The sequence below is a fragment of the Lepisosteus oculatus genome, chromosome 2, assembly GCF_040954835.1.
Source record: "Lepisosteus oculatus isolate fLepOcu1 chromosome 2, fLepOcu1.hap2, whole genome shotgun sequence".
Classification (NCBI taxonomy): Eukaryota; Metazoa; Chordata; class Actinopteri; order Semionotiformes; family Lepisosteidae; genus Lepisosteus; species Lepisosteus oculatus.
Genome location: NC_090697.1, coordinates 76108187 through 76125418, shown reverse-complemented (window position 1 = coordinate 76125418; position 17232 = coordinate 76108187). Strand labels below are relative to the sequence as shown.

At 52.5% G+C, this 17232-nt stretch overlaps 1 protein-coding gene across 3 annotated transcripts in view; it reads right to left on the bottom strand.

The window, feature by feature from the left end:
- The window catches only part of plxna3 (plexin A3), a 136831-nt gene extending 126175 nt beyond the window's left edge, over positions 1-10656 (bottom strand). Inside the window, exon 1 of one of the 3 annotated variants that reach the window (XM_069184100.1) lies at positions 10328-10656. The gene's annotated coding sequence lies outside the window, so the exon portion shown is untranslated. Of the gene's footprint in view, positions 1-9595; positions 9662-10327 lie in introns of those variants that run through there. The other 2 variants (XM_069184106.1, XM_069184110.1) reach the window with 2 other exon arrangements.
- Positions 10657-17232: the final 6576 nt, after the last annotated feature.

Below are 17232 nucleotides of genomic sequence, written 5' to 3'. Positions count from 1 at the left end.
GTGTGCGTACATAAAAACGCCCTAAAAATTCACTGAAGCATCTCAAATCTGCATGCAAATTTATTTTTCTTTTTACAGCTGAACAAATAAGTCTCTCGGTTTGGGGGGACACAATAGAAGTGCACTATGAGTCACATCACTTTTGTCTTCTTCCCTGCAGATGGGTTACTGGTGTGCTACAGACCCCACTCAAACAGCACAGCAGTAAATACCGCAGCTTAATCCCACTTGGTTTTGCACAGATCATCCAGCACCAAAACCGTCGACAGACAGACCCAGAGAAAGACAGTAACAAGCACACACCACCCCTGTTCCCTGTCCCGCTGCTGCACATCTGTCCCTCTTTACTCCTGTAATGGGCTCGGCTCTGACGGTCTCTGCCTGCTCCAGCTTTCTGTTTATCTTCTGGCCCGCACCACAAACCAGCCCAGGGCGGAAACAGACTTGCCCACCCCTGGTCGTGCCACCAGCTGCGTTTAAACAAATAAAACCACTTCATTGCCTTTTCATTTAAAAATCCGGGAATCATCTTCCGTTCCACCACCCTACCCACCCACCGAATGTAGATCCTCTGCTTGATTTAACGGGGCGGGTGTCCCCGATACCAACACCCAGGAGACTGAGGGCCTGAGCGCACCCTCAGGGTGAGGCGTCAGGAGCCGCGTGCTCATTGCCACCTCGAGAGGACAGCCTCTCCACCCTTCACCTGGGGGCCTGCAGCTGCCCGGGTGCCAGGGCCTGCTGCTGTGAGCAAGCTGGCACTTCCCAGCACACCTGAGCAGGTGTGCCCTCCGGCCTGCTAATGCCTCGTCGGGCTGTTAATGAGTTAATGAGGCAGCGCGGGGCTGGGGGGCGGGGGTTGGGAGGCGGTCATGTACACAGGTGCAGGCGATTGGCTGGTGCGAGGGGGGTGTTGTGCATGGAGGCCCTCAAGGCCGGTTCACACGCGCCGACAGGTGTAGTTCCTCAAGGCTGCTCGCTGACCCCATACACAGCTGCTGCAGGAGCACTGCTTACCCAGAACCCTTCAGGGCTGGGAGCCGCTGGGGTTGGCATCTCTCCAGCAGCTCCTGGGCTACAGGGGCTCGGGGGGTTTCAGAAGCAGGACACACCCCTGCTGCAGCCGCTGTGCAACAGCACGAAAACGTTTCCAGGCTGTCGAACAACAGCAAACGAGAGGGACCGAGGCAACGGAAGGGGGGCGTGGGCAACGCTGTCGTTCTGGGGACCCCCGGGTCCCCCCGTGACTCGTGCACCTCCTCGCGAGGGGGGCTCACGGGCGCAGCGCGGGGCCCCTGCAGCCCAAGTGTTAATGGCGAGAAGCGAGCAGGCGCTGAGAGACGTTCGGCGCCATTAAAATCGCACCTCGTTAAGGCCCGGCGCACACCCCCTCCCCCCGTTCTCGAGAGGGCCGGCAGCACTCGAGCAGGAAAAGCCGCCGCCCGCCGGGCCAGATGGGAAAGACACACCTGAGCTACAGCCAGACGGCCCCCCGCTCTCTCTCGGACCTCACAGCCGCGGGAGAAGCACCCCGCGGCACCCTGTCCCGTCCCAAACTCAGCTGGAGACCGGGAGAGAGCAGGCTGGAGCAGAGCTCAGCAAGGCCTGCTCTCTCCAACGCACCACAGGGCCCCTAAACAGCCACCCGGAAAGGAAGCCCCAAAGTTTGTGACTTTCTCAGCAGGACGCTGAAGAGCAGGTTCTGCTCATCAGAACTGCGCTCCTCCGGCATCGCCTGCACAGCAGGGCAGGGGGCAGGAATGCTACAGGGCCCGCTGTGCAATCGTTCCCAGTGCATGGAACTCCCCAGCTGGGCTTCTGGGCTTGTTTCTAGATTAAACACAACACATACACACATTTACATAATGACCATGTGGGTCTACCGTTCCACAGGCAACAAATGGGTGAATCACAAAGCTCTGCAGAATAAGAGCTTAACCAGTTGCAGATGGGTTGATCTTTCAGTACAAAGACACACACACACACCAAGCAGAAAGGTTATTCAAACTTGACGCATCCGTCCATTTGAATTTACTCAAGAGAACATAAGCTGGAAACCACCATACTCCGGGGTCGTCTTGAGCCTGAAGAGGGTCAGACAGCAGTGCAGATCTGAGCCGCTCCTCTGCCGTCGAAGCTGAGCTATTCACTCAACACGCAGCCCCACAGACTATTCCACCAGAAATTACATCTCGGAAATCTTTCAGAGCCGATACTGAGAGCGTCAACTGTAGGGAGTGCGGAGAGTACAAAGCAAGTGAGAAACATTAATACTTTGTAGTTGGCTTTTCTCCTTTTGGAATAAAGGTGGCAGGCTTCAAAGGCTGGAAAATCGATTGCTTTCTGAAAGGTAACCCTTCACAGTGTGTGCAGCAGCCAAGAAAAACGACAGGACGTAGCACATGGTGCAGCGCAGCCTATTCTCTCAAAGATCAGCGTTACTGTATTTCTGCAGGTTCACACCATCTGTGACATTAAAGCACAGACCTGGGTCACCGGCTGCTATTCTGCTCTGGGCTTTTAACATTCTGAGAGGCATTAAAAATGCACAAGAACAATGCCATTTTTTCCCCCAGTACTCGCATGTTGTGTCTCTGATGCTTCTCTCGGACTATAAAGAAGCATGTTGCCATTTAAAACTCTTCCCATCAGCTCTTCTCGATCAAGGCGAGAAACAGTCAAGACTGTCTAACCAGCGCCTCTGTGAAACGTGTCAGAAAAGCAGTGCAACACTTCCATCACAAAACAGCAGTTTAGTGTTTCTGCATGTTGTCATATTTCCTCAGTTTGTGATTTGCCCATCTTTCAGCAATTACTGTTCACCAGTACCACTATGATTCGAAGCAAACGGTTCAGAAACGAATTCATCAGCTCACAATATTTTAGACAGCACAGAGGCACAGAGTTAGGGGAAGTACGCGTGAGCCACACAGGCTTCGGAGCTCAGGTCCCGATTCCCCATCAGCCTCATCAGTGTTAAGATTTCAGAGTTCAGAGCTTTTTTATTTTCCAGAAGCAGTTGTCTTTTCCTTTGTAACAGTTATTAGGGAGAAGAACCTAACAATAAAACAAAGCAGACAGACGCTCGATGACAAGAAAATGTAAAAATCAAGCGGCATTTGCATTTTTACCACAAAAAAATGAGTCAAGACAAATCACTCCCAGCTGGGACTTGGTGACAAGGCTGTCTGCTACTGAAACAAGAACACAGGAGACACAAAAATAGCATAAAGCTAATTATTCCAGAAGTGCCAGTTGTTAATTTCTACTAACCATTTGGTATGCATCTTCCAGCACAAAAAAAAGTCTTCAATCTGAAATTTCCAAAATTTCTGCAGAAGCCTTAGAAGCAAAGAAGTTGAGGACTATAAGCATTCCAGGAATAAAAGTGTTTCACTGTTTTTTGGACAAGTGTGGCTTGAATTCTCTTTTTTAAATCACTACTCTGATTAATTTGATGCAATTAAATTCAGGGATGACAGGATTTCCTATTGTATTCATATCAGGACGCCTTCCTTTCTCACACAGACTTTATCCAGGGTAATTGATCGCGTTTGCTCCAGCTATCTGGAGAGATATTGGATTGATACCCCCGGGACTCCCGTGAAGTGAATTTTCAAGCGGCCGATCGGAGCTCTTGCTCGGAGCCGACACCTCCAGCTGAACTTCCCGATACAAAGACAGCAGCAAATCCCAGTGCCGCTGAATCGGGAACGTTAAAATTAAACTAAGAGGGGAAATTCCATACATCTCTGTGGCGGAGGGGCTCTAGAGTCTGGCTCGCTGTCGGGAAATTATTATTTTTTACTCCTCCAGAAAGCCGAGGTAGAGCTGTTGGCAAGCTCCCTGGGCTGCGCTTCTGGAAATGTGGTCACTGACATCTTGGGAGATGAAATTGTGCCCAATCAGCTTCTTCCCAGATGAGAGTTTAGCGAGCTACAATGCTTCGGGACTCGTGCTGCCCCCAGGCCTGTCGTTTTGTGAGAATGACTGTCAGGCTTCTGCTCCTCTCCCGTCCCTCCGTCTTGCCATCATCAGGAAAGGGCACATACCCTTAACTCCTTTACCTGGCTGGACCCCTGAACCAGCGACTTACAACGGCACCCATTCACCCAGCTGGGTGCGTCGAGGGAGCCATCTGAGTGAACCACCTTGCTCCAGAGGACAACTACAGCACCTCCGCTGGGATTCGAACCCTCAACCCTAAATACTACTCCACTGGTGCCCCCTGCAACACACCCTTATGTCTACGAAATGACATTTATGAACTGGATTATTGCAACTACCTGGAGACACGATTACACTTCTTCCACAGTGCAGATCAGTGACCAAAGCAGTGAGCCGACGTCTTGCCCGTGTTGGCCAGAACGCGCTGTGCGACTAGCGGTGTCTCACTCCACCACCCGCGCTCTGCTCGGCCTGGTCTGCGCTGCCACCCGACCCCAAGCAGCTGGGCCCTCAGAAGGGCCCTGCAGCTCTCCCGGGTCAGTTCTGGGTTTTCCCCCCCGTGACCCAAACCCTGGGTTCTGGTCTCTCTCCACCCTACAGCAGTGCACACCGTGAACAGCTCACTGTGCAGAGCCTCAGAACTCGGTGCACCTCTGCACTTTGACTTGGACTGCCCCCCCCACAAATTTATTGTTCTCTACTACGGATTTCTTGTTCTGGTTGTTACTGTTTTTTTATGTGCCGTTTTCTAACGTACGGTCTGCACTGTGTGGCGTTGTGTGTGCTGTGCTGTGCTGTGCACGTCCTGAGAGACCAGCACGAATAAGAGCCCCAGTGAACACGGACAGACGCCAATAAACTCACGAGAACTCACAAGCGCCCCATCCAGAGGCCGGGAGACCCCTGGAACAGCTGCCGGAACGGAGACTCTGGGGGTCTCCACAGAACGGCCTGCTGCTGCTTCGAATCTTTCCAGGACCACACACGAGGGGCACCCCAGTTTTGGTACCCCCTCTTCTCTCTCCTCAGACCCCCCCCCTCACCCAGTGGCTCTCTAGGCGCCCCTCTAGGCCCAGCTGTGTCCCCAAACCAGAGAGAAGCCCAGCACTCCGGGGGAACAGGGACCAGGGCAGGCCCGCTTGGCGAGTCAGAGCTGGGGTATCGGGGCTTCGACGGGGCCACATTTCTCTACCCCCCTCCCCTCCCCCAGGAACGAATGAGCAAGACTCTGCTGAGGAGCTGCTCCTTCCTGGCTGCACGCAGACGCCTTTTCAGACTCATCACGGCAGCAGGAAGCTCACGAGGGGCTGACAGCTTCCTGAAAGGCTCCGTTCGGGGTTTTTTTTTTTTTTTATCCTTCCCCTCCAATAATCTGAATATTAAACGCGGAACTTCGCAGGCGAGTGCCGAATGGTCCCATTCAGCAGCCCTCAGAGCGCCGTACAGCCGGCCCTTTCAGAGAGAGAGCGGCTTTTTGTTCGGCGGCGCAGGCAGTGAAGAAAAGCCTCTGTTGTCTTGTTGTGTTTTTTCCGAGTCGGAATCAGCGGCAATATTTTTCCCGCTTCTCATCTCCGACGCGCAGTTGGTGCCCCCCCTCCCCTCATTCAAGCAGCTCGCTGGCAGCCTCATCGCCACCACTCTGAAGACCCTATTTACTGGGAGAGGAGGGGGAGTTTCTGAAGCCGGTCCTTGTTAATGCCGAGATGACAGCTATCCTCCCAGAACAGGGGCATGTCCAACAACGGGATCGCGGCCCGGGCAGGCCGACAGCTTCGTGCTCCAGCATCCCCTCGCGGGGAAACACCGCGCCAACCTGTACCAGGTGCGGCGATGCTGGGGTCTGCTCCGCTTTGTGCTTGGCGTTGTGTCCCTGCCGGCGGGGCCGTATTTGTGGACGACCGTGGTCGGCCGGGGATCTCAAGTGGAACTGCGCCCGTGGAACTTGCACAGTGGAATCCAGCATGTCCACATTATTTCAGACAACGGTCTTGCTGGAACCGAATGAATACAACCTTCCCATTTCGGATTAATAATCCATAAAGGACACAAATCGGGAGCCCCTTCCAGCAAAGCGTTTACCCCTGATTGAAACCAACTGACTTAAAGGAAGTCCCGTTGGCAGGATGAATGAAGGGGCTGGGGGTAGAAGCGTTCCGCGGGCCCCCCCCACCGCAAATGAATGGCATGAGTTGACAAACAACGCAACTAAACCAACCAAAACTCCAGAAAAAAACAGTCTGAAACCCGACGAGACGAGGGTTTATCCCAGAGCAGGGGATACCAGCAGCCATATCACCCTGCAACTCCCAGCTGGCAGCCCCCTGGAGCTCAGCAGGTGTGAGCCTGGTCAGTACCTGGATGGGAGACTCCTGGGAAAAACTAAGGCTGCTGCTGGAAGAGGTGTGAGTGGGGCCAGCAGGGGGCGCTCACCCTGCGGCCTGTGTGGGTCCTACTGCTCCAGTATAGTGACGGGGACACTATACTGTAAACAGGCGCCGTCCTTCAGATGAGACGTAAAACCGAGGTCCTGACTCTCTGTGGTCATTAAAAATCCCAGGGTGCTTCTCGAAAAGAGTAGGGGTGTAACCCCGGTGTCCTGGCCAAATTTCCCCATTGGCCTTTACCAGTCATGGCCTCCTAATAATCCCCCTCTATGAATTGGCTACATTACTCTGCTCTCCTCCCCACTGAGAGCTGAGATGTGGGGCTGCACTATGGCTGCCGTCGCATCATCCAGGTGGGGCTGCACACTGGTGGGGGTGGAGGGGATCCCCATGACCTGTAAAGCCCTTTGAGTGGAGTGTCCAGAAAAGCGCTATATAAGTGTAAGCAATTATTATTATTATTATACCAAGCCAGTCCATAAACCACCCACAGAAATGCTCGGTATAGCCGTTTCGCGGCTCCCTACGGGTTATCAAAGGACTCCCGGTAGAAAGCAGCCCGTGGCGGCGAAGACCCCGGGTCGCGACGTCAACCCCCCCAGTCACTGTGCGAAAAGACCCCCTGCGCCGCCCCCCCTCACGCACCCGTCTGCAGAGAGCAAGAATCCTCTATCATTTTTCCCCCCCAATCTAATTCTTCCAATTAAATAAAACAAACAAAACTGCTGTTGATTCAAACATAAATGATTAGTTGTCTCAGCATACATCTCCCCATATTCCATCCAGCCCTGTGCTCACGCAGTTATTTTTTTATGTGTGCTAACCCGCTTTACGTGGTTGTGTGTGTGTGGGGGGGGGGCGGCTCGCGCTCTCGCTCTGGCGCGGGTTGGGGGTCTATAGCGGCAGGCCAGATTAGTTAAAAATAATAATAAACTATTTTATATAGCGCCTTTAAAGGTGGCTTCTCAACGCGCTTTACAGAATGACAACAGAAACAACAACAATTAAAAATGAGCACTAAAAGACAGACGAGATCAGCACGATGAGAACACGCAGAGGAGACAGTCGATGGTGGAACTAAATACTGAATAAGTACGAAGCCCGCAGCAGATGTCACACTCGCGGACTATGGGGGGTCAATTTAATTTTGTACCCGCTGAGAATATGACCCGGAGATACCACCTGAACAACCCGGGGCACGCCTGCCAGCGGACTGGACCAGCGGCGGAGAGAGACACCGGCCCGAGCAGCGAGTCAGAGCCGGCGGACAGGGGGCCACGAACGCGCGTCCAGTTCCGAGAGAGCTGAGCGCATGTATTCAGAGCAGAACCAGAAAGACTGGGATTATAATACACAACTGGAGGCTGCAGAACCGCCTGAAACGAATCTGGGGGGTGGGGGTGGGGGGGGATGACTTTTAAAAAGCATTAATCTAAAAAATGTTTGCGGTTTCCACTTTCATTCCAGACTACGACTGACACCCAAACGTGACAACTGCTTTCCAGGCGGCCCGTGGCGTAAACGATACGGCACAGTCCTTCGAGGTGTGACGGCGATTTAAAAAAGAAAAAAGAAATAAGCACGCCCCACGTGCACTGCCTTGCGCTGTTCGGCCCTTTGAAGGGAGAATACCTGGACACGCCCGTTACTACAACCCAAACATCTGGCCACTCCATTCCTTTGAGATTCCGCCCATCCACTCGTGCGCTAATCCCCGGCCGGGAACAATGCCGCGAGGAGATTAAAGGAGCCCCTATCTCCGGTCTGGTGGGGGGGGTGTCTGATTTAAAATGCGCTCATGCGAGGTGCCCAAGACCACACATCCAAACCCCCCCGTGCAGGGCGCATTTCCGAGCGCCTTCGGTTTGTCAGACCAACAATTAAAACGGCACAGACTGCGATAGATCCACACCGCCGCGTCAAGATCCTTAATTGAATTTTAGCGCCCGCCTCTGCCTGTTTAGTGTGTATCATTTTCTACTTTAAAGATGTCTAATGAAGTTACTCTGATAAACTGCTTGTTGGCCTTGAATCTTCCGTCTCGCTTGCAGTACGAGTGTTCGCGGGGGCCTGTGCAGTGTGGGAGCCCTGCAGAACAGGCGGCTCTTAACGCGATGCTTATCCGAACAGATTCCATGCACATGCACGGACGAAAAAGTGGCACGGACTCTCAAACCAGAAAACATTCGTTCAAAGAAGGCGAATTCGGGCTACTCCTATAAAGTTACCCCCTTATTCCACTTCAACGGCGTGACAGGGCTGGGTGCTCGGGCAAATACAATTCAGCACTCTTTGGGAAAGTGAAAAGTTATCAACAGTGGCGTTGGTAATACCGTAGCTGACGATGAAGCGACGACAGAGCTACAGTAAAATCAATTTGTAACTTGTAACGCCGAAACGCAGAAGCCAGAATGTTTTGTTCAGGACCGTCCAGCCCCTGGCAACCTGTCGGTACAGAACCTTACTAATCCAGCACTTGAGATGCAACACTTTCCCCTTGAAGTGCGGGTTTATATTATGGCAGCTTCCTGGTCCTCCAGAATCTCCGATTCCTGGGAGACAGCTTGCTCCTGTTCCGCTAAACCCGCACTCGGGGATTACGAATCGACAGGCGACATCACTACTACTAATTATTACAGCGATAAACAGGACCGCGAAAATCGACAGCCTCCCAGCTGCCGCCGCCAGCCTGTAGCACGCCGACAACATGCCCGGGTCGAGAGTAAACACCCAGTCCCAGCGAAACAACAGGCAGGCGGACGGGCACTTGTCTGTGCAGGGCGCTCTGAGGCACAAGAATCGCAAAAGAGCCGTAAAAAAAAAAATCACCCGTTGTGTCCGACCCGTGTAAAACTGCGAAGTCTCGTTAACCAAAAGCCTGCACCCCCCTCAATAAACACTCCGCGCACAGACCTCACAGGTCGTTAGCGTGCATGTGCCCCTCGCCTGGTAGCTGCTTCGGGTCAGTCTCAGACCTGTTACAGGCGGCTGTTGCCTCCGTTTTCCAAACGCGTGTTTGTTGCATGTTTTTTTATATTTTTTTTTGCCTCTGGGTTCTAAAGAGCAGTTCTTCCACGGGTGTGCAAGATCTGTCTTCTAAAGCGCCATCGCTATTATCGATTCTGTCAGCATAGCGTTACTATATCACAGATAATCCCACAGGAGAAGGGTTTTTCTTACCTTATGACCGTATTTGTCAAGAGGCGCTTCCCCGCCTGAACGCCCGCGATCGCAGCCCAGGCTCAGTTCGAGATACAGCTTACCTGTAACTTGCCGTGTAAGGTTAACGCGTGTCGCCGTGACACTCCGGTGTCTGGCTGCGCTTGGCGAGGTGTTGGGTTGGGTTGGGTTGGGTTTGGGGGGGGGGGGGGGCGGAGAGGGGGAGACCGAGCTGGAAACCGCGCTTAGCCGTCTGTAACGGGCACGGCCGCCTAAACCGTGCAGATTTCCCAGGGATACCCACCCCTGCACGATCCGCGCTGAACTTGCATCTTCACGGCACGTCATTATTATCGCGGAACAGAAGTCTAAGCACCGCGTTCTCCAGACATGTGGGGAGAGCGAAAACAGTCAAGCGCCTCCGATCAGATATAACAGTCTAGCAGATCACTCGCCGTTTTATTATTCTCTATCCGCGCCACCCGGTTCGACAGGCAGCCTTAACCCCTCTCTGCTAGCTACCCGCTGGGCTTTAAATAAGGCTAATAACGCCGTTTAACGCCCCCTTTGTTCTTAATAAGCGGCGGGGTAATCCTATCTTGCAAGCCTGCAATCTACCCCTTTCGAAAAGCAGCCTACGGCTGCAAGAGGACACAGGCATAGCGGGCGCGCATGATCGAGGCGCTGCGCGAATGGGACCCCTCTCCGGCCGGCTCCCCGGCTCGTCTCGAAACCGACCCCGTTCCGACCCAGAACGCTCGCTTTGTTGTCGTTTTTTTTTTCTCTCCCTGGGAGAGGAAAAACCCCGACACGGGGAGACCGGGAAGCAAACTTACCTGCCTTTGAAGTTGCAGCACTTTTTTCCCACATTCCACGCCAAATCACCCTCCGCTTGCGATCTGCTTTCCCGTCGTATTTGGGGTCTGTTTCCCCCCTCTCCTTGACGAGCCTAGCGCCTCAGTATTCCTCCCGCGACAAGCCCGCACGCCGCTCAGAGCTGTTATTTCATTGTGATATCCAGACCCTTAAGAAACAGTCTCGCTTTCTTGGGATGAGCCCGACTTGCTAGTAACTCGCCCTTTAAATCCGACGATACCAAATTGACCGGGAGGACGGGGGAGAGTCATCCTCTGATACACACGCCACGTTCTGTGGCCAGCGGTGATCCGAAGCGCAATCTGCAAGTCACACGGAGACGGGGCCGTGAAACCGGGCTCCACACTGTGCGCCGCCTCTCTCCACCTGCGGGGGTCCCCGAAACCGTGATTGATCGGGCCGCACCCCACGCCGATCCGAGGCCGATGGAAGGCGCCAGTCATTAATCAAGTCCTTTTAGACCAACCCCAGATGTTCCTGGAGGAGGCGGCGTTTTAGAGGCAGACGGGTTCGTCTGCGAAATCACACAGTTTAATTTCAGGTGGTCGAACCGGGAGGCAGCAACTGGGTTAGGAGCTGTCGTCCCCCCCTCCTCCCCGTGCTTCCGCTTAAATGTTTAATGACAAAATCTCGGCGGCAGCGTGTTAAAAGAATATCCCGTCGTTTGGTAGCTGCTACTGACTCACACTATTGTGCGAGAGGATCTGAACGGGAAATCTCGGACACTGTTGTTTTCTTTGGCACTAGGCGGCTGAGTTTAGGATTTAATTGGGTTTTTAAGTACAGTTCACGCCAGGCTGTACTTAGAGACTAAATCTGGACGAAGCCCAGGCCTGCGTGTATTTAAGGCTTGTAGCGGCATTTTAAAAATGCAGAATCCCGCCCAGTCACCGTGTTTTTAATGTTTGTTTCAAAATAAAGGTTTAAGCGCTGGGGGATGAATCCAAATGATCTCATTCCCCTGCTAATGCGCGACTGTTGTTTTCTTATTTATTATTTTCAAGTGTAATAAGTGTTTAGTCGGAATACTTGTTGAAAACGAGATATCATTTTTCTGAACGCACTCCCTTTTCTGTTGTTTTCGAGAGCTCCTCCGTTGTGAAACCCTAATTGTATTTATTCCTGGATTACGAAGGTGGCGTCTTTGTTCACTGCTGGTTAACATCATAATGACATCGCTCATAGCGGGACAGAATGGCTCAACTACAGTACGAATACATATTCACACTAATAGTGGGTAAAGACATTCCCACAAACTGTTGGAGTGGACTGAGAAAACAATTCACATTGGAAAAAAACCTACAGGGCGAGATTCTGAATGTCTAAGGAAACCACAAGTACTGTTCCAGACTGGTATTCCAGTTCCTGTAGCTCCAGAGAGAATTTATGACCATTCCGGATACCGCACAGTATATACTGTACTTAGGTGTTATGCATATTGCTATTGTAGTAACTATCCCGATAGCCGCTCATTTCCAGGCTGGGAGTCGCCCGTTTCCGAGGGGACACGGTGTGTGGCCAACAGCCTGCTGACAGAGAGGGGTCTGCGGCGTGACGTCCAGCCAGCAGGTGGACCGGCCCTCGCGCCTTTCCCGTGACCGGGTGGTGCCGGTTCCGAACACGCACCCGCAGGCTCGGTCACGAAATGGGAGGGAGAAGAAAAGGAGGGGGGGGGGAACCGGGGTTCGAATCCAAACGCGCACGTTATATTAACGTTGCAACAAAGCTTTTCAGGGCTATTAAATGGAAGCGATTACGTCCAACTACAGAAGGAAATGTTGTTGTTTTTTTCAGGTATCGCAGTGAGGCGCTCCCTTGTCTTTGCTCAACAGTTGGAAGTGAGCGGCTGCTTCTTTAAAATAATCACAGTAGTTGTGGCAGTAAGCGTGGCGAGGCGGTTAGCACCGGGCGAGCAGCACAACCACGCAGAGAATGCGGAGGCTCCGTCCTATTAATAACGTCCCCCCCCCAGCCCGAGCGCGCAGACCCCCCACGCCTGGTCTGGAGGCTGTCTGCGGGGGCTCCACAGCCAGGGGACAGCCGGCTATCCGGAGAGAGAGCCTGGGCTGCCGATGCCCCGGCCGGGTTACCCCCTCCCCATGTTGAACAAGGCTCTTCCTCTCTCCCGGCGGTCTCCCTATGCTACACCCTCAGTGGAAGAGTGGTGGGGGCGATGCGGGGGGGGGGAGGCAGGTTCCTGTTTTATATACCCGATCTGTATTACCGCCTCTCACACACACACAAGCTCAGGAACCGGCGCGCACACGCCGCGTTTAGCTTGAACCCTGACACTTTGAAATACATCCCCGGCCCCTCCAGCAGGTCCCGAGCCATTTGTCTCCATCGAAATACGACTTGACAGCTTAGCTGAACTCCTGGGGAGACACTGTGCCGCTCCGTCCCACCGCTGCGCGCCCGGTGCGGCCGGCGAGAGCCCTGGGCGAGGTCGGCCACGTCGATCCCGGTCAACGAGCCCGGCGCGTTTGTTAAATGGAACCCTCGCCTTTGAAACATGACGCCACGCTAAAACTTCTCCGATCTTATCTAAGGTATGCCCTTTCGAGCCGCTCTCTGTTCAGATAAAACGCGTGGGGGGTGTTTTTTTGTTTTTCGTTCATCTGTGATATTCCTGCTACTATACAATTGACGACGACTACAACGGCGCGGGCTGACACGTGTATTAGTGTTCTGACTGCAAGGCGCAGCCAGTGACGCGGCTGGTTCAGGTACTTCGTCGGATTTGTCAGTACTTCCCAGCCCGTGACTCTAACCAGAAGGATTTCTGCCGGTTGAGACGGTAGTTTTTCAGTTTTATTTCTGTAGCCCCAGGTCTCAATCTCGGAAAATCACTCACTTTTCTCTCGCTTTTCTCTTTTTTTTTTTCCCTTAGCGGACTGAAGTTATTCGTCTACATCCTGCCTCCGGATGGGAAGACGCTTAATCAATCAATCCCGCTGATCGATCGATAGGCCTATCCATCAAAGACCGCCGTCTCACCGGGTTAGGTCCTGCAGGAGAAGTGTTTCATTTCCAGTCGTGACGCGAGGACGGCCTGCAGACTGCGACAATTAAATTAAGTCGCAATTAATTAAGAGAGGACGCGAGAGGGGGGTGGGAACAGGTTTTGCCCGTGGTGGGGGGTTCTCTGTGCAGACAGTCAGAAGCACAGTCTGAAAGTCTCCGTTCAACCGAAACCGACTCTCTTGTCTGAGACCCACCCGCCCAAGCGGGACACGGGCTCTGCTATCGTGACTTCACGATAGGATGAAAAGTTTAAGGGACCTCTTCTTTTCCCAATCAGCAAATACTTGTCTCCGCCTCCGATCACTCTGTAGCGTGCGCCTTAAGGTGTTTGTTTGTTTTCAATTAATTGTGCAGCCGTCCCGTATCGGCTACCGACACCGGGGTTGGCCGGACCCCCGGGGGCCGCCGTAGAGAGCGGCGCTCCGAGACAAACTCACCGACTCTCAGGGAGTTACAGGTTTTTGATGGTTAAGGTACTGTTTAACAAGCAGGTCGGGGTGGGGTGCATCGATTTAATTCTGTCGCCAGTGGACAGAGACGTCGCAACAGATAAGCTGGCCTTATGCTGCAAACGCGACCGTAGAACTGCTCATCAGAGGAAGATTTGAGCCCGTGAAGGAAACTGAAGGAACGGCTGCGCGAACGGCTGCGCCACCTGGCGGCGATGCGTGGTACTGCATCCCTGCCGCTGCGATTATTACGGATCAACACAGCAGCAGGGACAATCACAACACACTCCAGATGTGGCCAGATGACCACCTCGAAGTGTTGCTGGTGTTAACAACATCACTAATGGGTCTTAATATTCGGGAACACCAAGTTTTGAGCCGAGTGGCATCACCCCCGGTTGTCACGCAAGTTTCCCCACCTGCCCCCGCCGCGAGCCTCTCCTTGCCCCGGGGGGGAGAGTCCGAGAGCTGCGCAGAGGCAGAGACCGGCGGCCTGGCGGTACCCGCAGCTCCGCTGTCGACGCCTGCCCTCGGCTCGCCGTTTTCACGACGGCGTGTGGAAGCGCCGGATGAGCTTTGCTCCACCCCACAAATGTGGCCCTGTTTTTTAATGCGTTTCACGTGACGCGCGTACGTTTCCAATTACCCCTGTAACCCCCAAATATGCGAGGGCGTATTTTAAGAAGTCTGCAATTTGCTCCACTCGGGTTTGAAACTCTAAACCGATACGGCGGCGCCCCGTGTCCTCGCCTAAATACAGGAGAGGACTGCATTTAAAATGTTCCCCGGGACGCGAAGTCAGGCCCGCGTTCGGCGCGAACGTGTAATTAACTGGCTGGCTGGTTAGAAAGTAAACAGTTTTGCTTTGCTTCGACCCTGTACTTAGCGTGAGAGGTCTGTTTGTCGAGCTCAAAGAAACTGATCAAGCAAAAAACGAAACCGTGGCGGCGGAATATATGGGTCTTGAGCGCTGAGGAGGCCCCACACGACAGCGCACAGCGTGTCCCGGCCCCTGTGTTAGAACTCTCTGGTTTAATAAACTTCAGATCTTCCTGCACCCAAAAAGTGTCTGTGCTTCATGATCTAGATGACTGTAGCTATCGATGCTACGGTAGGATGCTGAAGGAAATTCCTCACGCTATGATGTCGTGATGGGGGGGGATGACACCAGCGTTACAATTTGCTACCGACGGCACCGGGAGAAGAGAACTCCGGTTCATGACGCAGTCCGCGCTCTCCTGCTCAAGAAGAGCCGACCAGGCTCGGCAATTCAACTTCAATCACTAACGTCATTACGGTGTTTTTACAGCTGGGGGAGCGCTCAGCACCACGGGGGGGGGGGGGGTTGTTTTCTGGTCCTTTTCTATTGCTCTTTAGTTTTTGACTTAATTCGGTGTTTATTACTATTTATTCTAAAGTTTATCACGACGCCCCAATGATATATATATATAATTGCAGACCCCCTATCTCAGTAGGGCGTTCGGCCAGTCTAAGACGTGAAATATCAGTTTTAAAATCAAAACCAAGATGTGTCCAAAAACGTCTGCAAACGTCTTGATCCGCTATCTTCCACACCTGGCGTATAAAGGGGGGATTCGTGAACACGCCGGATTATGATTTAAATATTCTTTCTCCCCTTCCTCGTCCTCTCTTGTCTTGTAAGCCCAGACAGCTACAGAGATAGGATTCGAGCCTCGCGGCGCTGCCCCATTGTTCAACCCCGAGAGCCGGAGAGATTTGCTCTTGTTCGGGAGTCGATAAGAGTCTTCAATTCTCAGCCATTGTGGAGAATGAAGGGCGCGGGGGGGTGGTGGCGTTCTCGGAGCGTGCGGCTTCAAACACAAGCCGCTGGCTGTCACAGCTTCATTATCAAATAGCGGGCTTGGCAGCCAGAGAAAGGGAATTCGCTGCAGCAGTTTCCTTCCTAGAGCCGCCCCAGGGCGTGGAGCATTCCTCCTCCGTCGCCGCTGGGCTCCGGGCGCTGGGGGCAGACACCCCCAGTGTGCTGGCCTGATGGGATTCTGCAGGGGCGACTGGAACACGGCTCATGTACACCTCTCTGATCAGTGCTCTATACAGAGTTTACACAGTGTCAGGCTCAATACAGAGTTTAAACAGACTCAGTCTCAGTACAGAGTTTAAAATGATTCAGTCTCAGTACAGAGTTCAAACAGTCTCAGTTTCAGTCCAGAGTTTACACAGTCTCAGTACAGAGTTTAGACAGTGTCAGTCTTATTACAGAGTTTAAAATGACTCAGTTTCAGTCTTAGTACAGAGTTTTAGCAGACTCAGTCTCAGTATAGAGTTTACACAGTCTCAGTCTCAATACAGAGTTTACACACTCTCAGTCTTAGTACAGAGTTTACACAGTTTCAGTAAAACAATTACACAATAGTGCAATTTAGGGGTATTTGGATACTGTCAATGTGCTTTAAATAAAAACAAAAACAAAGAAGCACTGGCTATCAAAAAGACCTTTCATCTGAATTCCCTGTTTTGTGTGGTCTGAAACAAGTTTATTTTTTTTTATAATAGCTAACATGATGCACCAGAACTATAAAGGAGCAAACCGGCACAGTAAGGGAAATGCAGTCATGATAGCTGCACACTGAGTAACAAATCACCTTTGATCTAAACCCAGGAACTAGTTTTCCCTGTCTTGCTTCTATACAGAGGTAGAACTGTACCAAATAAGGGTATTTTTTATGGAGCCCTGTGATTTCATTCAATATTCAAATAACAGGTTTCCAATTTCAACAGTCAGTACTTGGAATATGTGGTTTTTAATTATAGCATGAGACCGGGCACTCAGATGTGAGCGCACACACTGACGCAGACACACGCAGCAGAGATGCATATGCAGTTTGGTACACTGACGCCCTTGGCTTTTTGCTCTGCCTGCTGAATTTCTGAACTTGTACCGAGGAGTCATTTGCATCTGTCTGAGGTGGGATTCAGATGTCGAGCTGAAGGAGCGTTGTTTATCCCTGCAGTTCCTGTGACTTACTTGAAAGAAACCCCAAGAATAACGCAGGACACACAGGCTACAGCAGGAAAACTGCACTAGAGTTTAGTGAGCGAGAGAGTCTTTGCTTGCCGGTGATTTGAATTCTGTTTCTGACTTTCACGACTCTTCCTCGCTGAATAACATCTCCGTTCCTACTGTTAAACCCGCCAAAAACTCACACTGGGCCCTGTCCATCGCACACCCCCCGAAGCTAGCCAGTCAGCAGACCTTTTCACACTGTCAGTGCCCAGTCCAGCACGTCGTGACGTAAATCTCTGTGCCGTCTCTGCAGATCAGGCCTCGCTTGTCACTGAAGTGTGCGCAAGTCTGTTTTGTCTTTTTTAAATCGGGGACATGCCTTGGCAAAGCAGAGACTGCTGAAGCC